We start from the raw sequence: 6,036 nt of genomic DNA, 5'->3' as shown, positions 1-6,036 counted from the left end.
ACAAGGGAAGAAAGATCAGCATCAGGAAAGCAATTAAATGAGTTTCAATTTTTACTATTGTATTTTATGTACTCTGAAAAAAATTCATTAAAACATTAGAATAAACCAATACTTATTCAAAATAGTAGAGCACAATAAAAATATATTTGTTATAAAATATATCAACTCATAATACATAAAATTTACTATTTATAAAAAAATATGCTCAATAATTGGAAAGTATTGATGATAAGAAATACACAAAACATGTTCGCATTCAAATAATAATTAAAACAGCGAAAGTATTTATAGCTCCAAAAAAAATATTGAATTAGTAGAGATTTTTTCTATCAAAAGAAAAGAATTTAGAGGAATAAATAAGAAGGATAGAAGGAAGAAGAAGAAGAAGAGAATCTGAGGTAAAGTTCCAACGGTATCACATGGCGCGATCTACAAGTTAGAAGAGGGAAGGCGTTAAACTCATGCTCTCCGATCGTTAATTAAGCGACGCCAACACACAAGGGCGTGCGCGGTGAGTTGAATAATTTTTGTCTTTTGCTCAAGAACAAAACGATTGGTCGATTTTTTTTCTCTAGACTCTTAAACACCTGTGGTTTTTTCATCGTGAACTATTCATTGGGGTTCAATGAAGCATGCTGGAGACAATCTGCACTTTGAAATCGACTCACGAGCTATGTCGGCGTGTTCCTTAAAGAGGTGTTAAGGTGCTTGTAACTGAGATAGCCGTATCGGGAAGTGCTAATCGCGCACACCGCGTGTCTTCTCGATTCTACACCCACTACTGGTTGGGGATGAATTCCGTAAAAATGAAAAATCAGCTAAAAAAAATATAAAACATCAGTTGTAAGGAATTTTCCAATTGATATTTTACTTGCGAAATATCAATTTTTTACTTGGAATAATGACAATGTGTAGTACAATGTAGCGTAAAATAAACATATTTCATACCCGTACGAATTTATTTGCCTTTGAATAAAATTAATTTATGATCTTGTTAAAAAAATATATATTTCTCTTATTGTCAATGGATGTGTAAGACTTGGGTGGATAATTCAGAAGAAAAATGACTTGACAATAAATCGAATCAGTAAATCGGTTGGATGTCATTGCTAACTCGATACTCAATACACTTGGAATAAATTTAGCCAGCTATTACACTCGCACCGCTCGAGTTTCTCATACACTCTTGGCTCCACACTACTCATACGACGATGCAAATCGTTTGTCGATTGACTCCGCTTGTCAAACTAGTCCGCCCACATGTATCTTTGGTCTTCTCATATGTGATTTATCGCTAGAACAATTCTATACTTTACTTTTCACCTCACAATCATATCATAAACGATATTTATCGTAAAAAAAATAGCACAGTCTATGAAATATTGATTTCGATAGAGAAATCATATATTATATACTTCCTATTTCATTTATATTATTTATGGTGATAAATGAAAAATATGCTTCGGTTATTTTTCATTTTGAAGTTTATTTTTAATAAGCTTATTCATTCAATTTTAGGTATCGTTGAAGGAGAATCGAATTTTAAGATGATTATTAAATGATAAAATTTTTTAGTACTAAAATTTTATTTTGTTTATAAAAATTTAGAATAAACGTTTAATAATTATTCCTCTCATTGAAAAAAATAGCTTGAAGAAAGTTCACAGAGCTTCCCGGAAATAAGGAAAACAAGTGAAAAATCCAACTACGACGCAAAGTAGCAGCGAATGCAAAAACGATGCCACAGCATAGCAATAAAATTCACGTGACATTAAGCCGCTCCTGCAGAGCATCGTCGCAGCATTCGGAAGAGTGGCGGAGGGTAAAGAGGGTAAAGAGATGGACGGCCGAGAGGCTTGATGGCGATCGGCGCGTACCCGATGGCCTGGAACTAGACAGATATAACCGGCTAAATGTCACTATGGAGACTTTTGCTTAATCAGGGGGTGGGAGAGAGGGGAAGGGATTGGTTCACACGACTCATTTCGTTCCGTTTTCCCGGAGAGAGAGACGCTTGCGATTGTTGTGTGACTCTAAACGAGCCATTAGCGTCACGCGAACGTCCCACAATCGACGAGAAAGAACGTGACGCATTGCTGATCGATTTCTGTTTACTTCAACCTGGCATTTTTTTTATTTATCATTGTGTTGACCAAGACTAAGAGATTGGACTTTTGCTTGGAGGTGTTTACATCGGTGTAGGCATGAAAAATACGCGCTGAGTTGAAGAGTTTATTGAACAGGTGATTGTAAAGAAGGAGTGAGTCATCGGCTAATGGAAATCGTCGATTACTATATATGCATGTTGTCAGGATCGGAATTGTCTTCAAGCATGAGGATCAATTTAGAAATGAACTTGTGTAACCCAGGATAAATTCCCTCATGATTCTTCACACCTACAACAATATTCAATTATTTCTTTATTTTTTTCTTTTTGAATTAAAAATAATTATTCATCTGTTCTTTTTAATTCATTATATAACGATAAAATAAAACATAATATTGACATTTGTTTTAAATAAATTAAATAGCCAGGAAAAATTATTCTATCGATGCCGGCAATTTTACAAAGCTCATTTATTTACTTTATACAAAGGAAAAAAATTCCTTGTCGGCTATTACCAATAATTAAATGATATTTATCACGAACAATGTATCTAAATGATGAATAAAATTTATTTTCAATAACTAGAAATTTTTTAAAAGGAATTAATTAAAAACAAGTAGAGATATTTTTTGTATTATAAATATTGAATGAACTATTGTATAATAATTACTAAATAAATATTCCAAGCATTGTAACAAATTCACATGAGTATAAATCAATGGAAGAATGGAAAAAGAATGAACTGAAAATTCCACGAAGTCAAATAAAATCGTTAGATCGCTATTCCCTTTCAACGGAACGCCCGATAAATTCGAGTCGCTGATAAGCATCACCCAACCCTGAGAACTCAGTCGTCGAAGTAAGTAAGACGCCCGCGTTTATCTTCACAGGTCCCTGGAGAGATCATGAGAATGGCTATAGAACGGATCGAGAGCAACGAATCGGACGCGCCGATCGTCGCCCATGATTTGATCGTATCAGATCGATTGCTACTGTTCGATACCTCTCCATATACCCAGGCCCTCGTTGTCTCATTCTCGGTCTCCATAATCTACGCGGTTCTTGCTTATACCGAGAGTCTTATGGTTGCCGGGAGATTGTTCGCATTTACACATTCGAAGAGAACCAACAGACCTTCAGGCGTCGAAGGGGTGAGATAATAAAGACGAGCCGATGTCTGATCAATAGCTGATACTAACGACATTATCTACTTCAGGCTAAACTTATTTTAAATAAATTCATGGGATGGATTTGATTTTTTTAAATATTTTTAAGTCTTTTCGGCATTAATCATTGAAGCTCTTAGACTCAGGGGTATATTGTAATCAATAAAAAAATTTTAATGACAGGAAAATGTCCAGTCCGCTAAAGTCTCGTTCAGAAATTGAAAATAAACAAACCAAACATAAAATGCTAGACTCAAATTCGTCGACTGTCAATGTGAACATAAAATACATAACAATGTCTTCGCCTGTCTGTATGTTCAAATTTTCGTTGTTAATTTATAAAGCTTTGAATTAGTCTAATTAAAAGAAAAAAAAATTTTCAGCTGTTGATAACTTACAGGTTAAAGGAAAAAAAACCAAGTAATGTTTTTTACTGAACTTCAGTGATTAATGAAAAGAAGATAGAATTAATTACTTCCTGATGAGTAGTCTATTGTCTGGATTCAGAATGATAAGCGATGGAGATTGTTAAAAAAATACAAATTAACTTTTTTAGCAGAGAAGCGATTGAATAACTGGAAAAATAAAAAATAAAGATTTAAAGAGTTGAGGAAGAAAAGATTGAGATCCGCGGCGGCATCTACGAGTGCAAAAGGCACGCGAGGGGGTGTGCTATTGATCGTATCGTAGATCGTGTGGCTTCTCGCAATCCGACATGTAGAAAAATTTTCATTTGGTGGGAATTAAATCAAGAATATTTATACAATGTTTACCGATCAAAAAAAAGGCATACTTTTATGGCAAATAAAATTTTTAAATTAGAGAAATTCTCTGATAAAAATAAACAATCATTGAATGATTAAATGATTTTTAATTGTTCACTATCTCTATCGTGAGCTGAATTCTGATAGTTTTTTACTCGCGTGTATAACGAAAAGGAAATATAAATCAAGCGGACTCTCCTCTTTGCTCTTCGGTTTCTCAGTTCTTGACTTTACCAGGACAAAGTGGCTTTACTTCGAGAGACTTGAAAGCCTTAATTGCTCGGCATTGACAAACGCGAGACTCGTAATACTTCTTTGTGTCTCTCCCCTAGAAACGTCGCCTACACAATCTCTTTCTTTCATTCGTGGAAATCCAAGAAACCAAAGGGTAATATTATTCTGATAAAAAATAGGAAGCAAGCCGTTTTGTAGAAATGATAAACATACCTTGATAAAATTACATCTCACCGGCTTGGTAAAAAGATAAAAGTAAATAATAACACTGACAACTAATTAATTTAGTTAATTAATCAAATTATTTATTGGATCAAAAATTCAAGTGATCAAACATTTTTCTCTTATTATTTTACATTGGCTAAAGAGTTTATGCTGAAGCTCACATCATGCTAGTGCTTTCACGTTTCTTTAACGGCACTGGAAAAAAAAAATTATAGTAATTATTGATAAAGTATAATGAATGACATGTCTTTTAAATAAGCATATAATCAAGTGTCATCACAAAGCTAAATTATTTCTACTGTGCACGCAAATATTAATATTTAGCATTCTGAAATATTTTAGCAAAAAAAAATTATAAATATTTTTTATTAGTTGTCTCAAAATTGTTGCTCAAAAATATTTAAAAAATTAATTTTAAAGAATTGATACAAACATTTCTAATTTTTAATGTGCAAAAAAAATTATTTTATAACAAATAATTTATTTATAAATTTTAACAAAGTGAATAATAATTTAATTGACTCACTTGCAGCAGCAATGACCAAGATGGCAACTACTAAAAGCTTCAAAGTCACTTGTTTGACAAATCCCATTTTGTCTTCTTTGACCAAGTTATATTTACGTCCACCAGCTCTATATGATATACAATAATACCTACATGCGTCCTTCAGTAGTTTATATATATAAATTATTTTATTATCAGTACAAGCTCTTTGATAATTCTATGACGTAAAATTTACATGTTTCAATAACAATTTAATTGTTTACATGTCGCTTTAGTTATTATCGACCACCGTGAATCATAGATAAAAACTAATTCGTTCCAAGATATTGTTAAAATAAGAGATTACAAGGTGACTCAAAAAATAATGAAAAGTTGATAATTACATGACTTAATTTATGACATCCTAATAAAGGACCTATCAAGATAATTTTGTTCGAAAGGGAAGTATTAAACGAGCTCAAGTAAATTTTGAAGAGGAAGCATTTGAGAAGTCGCGTAATGACTTAAACGCGGTAATCACATTGTTCTAGGTAGTAATTGCGCATTAATAGATGAGAACTGGGTCTCTGAATGTCCCCTCTGCTGTAGCAACTGCCTCCGGTCCCTTGCGTAATCACCCGCGCCTCGAAATCGTTGGTTTTCTAACGTATATACTTAACTCTAGTTTAGTTCTTGTGAATGCCTTTTGCCGTTTGCTTTAGCACACCTTTTTAAAATCCAATTCGTAGCATTTCCTGTAATTAATCATGAGTGTCAATGAAACACCAGGTTCTTGGGTCTATCATTAGGCTTACATCTACCAGTTTTGCTGGTGAACTATTTCTTCACTAACCATTATGTGACCTTGAGCTCACAAATCTCTTGTAGTTTGTTATCTTGATGAAATCGAGTGTTAAGTCATTTTTATAGAGAGCATTATTGAATAGGTCTTGATGTTATCAGATGATGATCAGCATCAACAGTCAAGGAATTCTAACTGGATTCAATTATGACTGTTTAGAAAATATTTAGTAACATGATTATTTTTTTAAACTC

At 33.1% G+C, this 6,036-nt stretch overlaps 1 long non-coding RNA gene across 1 annotated transcript; it reads right to left on the bottom strand.

The window, feature by feature from the left end:
- Nucleotides 1–4,554: 4,554 nt before the first annotated feature.
- LOC118065934 (uncharacterized) lies at nt 4,555–5,178 on the bottom strand. The gene is made up of 2 exons (XR_004690203.1): nt 5,023–5,178; nt 4,555–4,691 (listed from the first exon to the last, which is right to left on the bottom strand). It is a non-coding gene; the product is annotated as an uncharacterized lncRNA (long non-coding RNA).
- Between the last annotated feature and the right edge of the window lie 858 nt (nt 5,179–6,036).

Source organism: Chelonus insularis, unplaced genomic scaffold (assembly GCF_013357705.1).
Source record: "Chelonus insularis isolate UGA/USDA-ARS -01 unplaced genomic scaffold, ASM1335770v1 contig_324_pilon, whole genome shotgun sequence".
NCBI classification, from domain to species: domain Eukaryota; kingdom Metazoa; phylum Arthropoda; class Insecta; order Hymenoptera; family Braconidae; genus Chelonus; species Chelonus insularis.
This window is presented reverse-complemented; position numbering and strand designations above follow the sequence as displayed.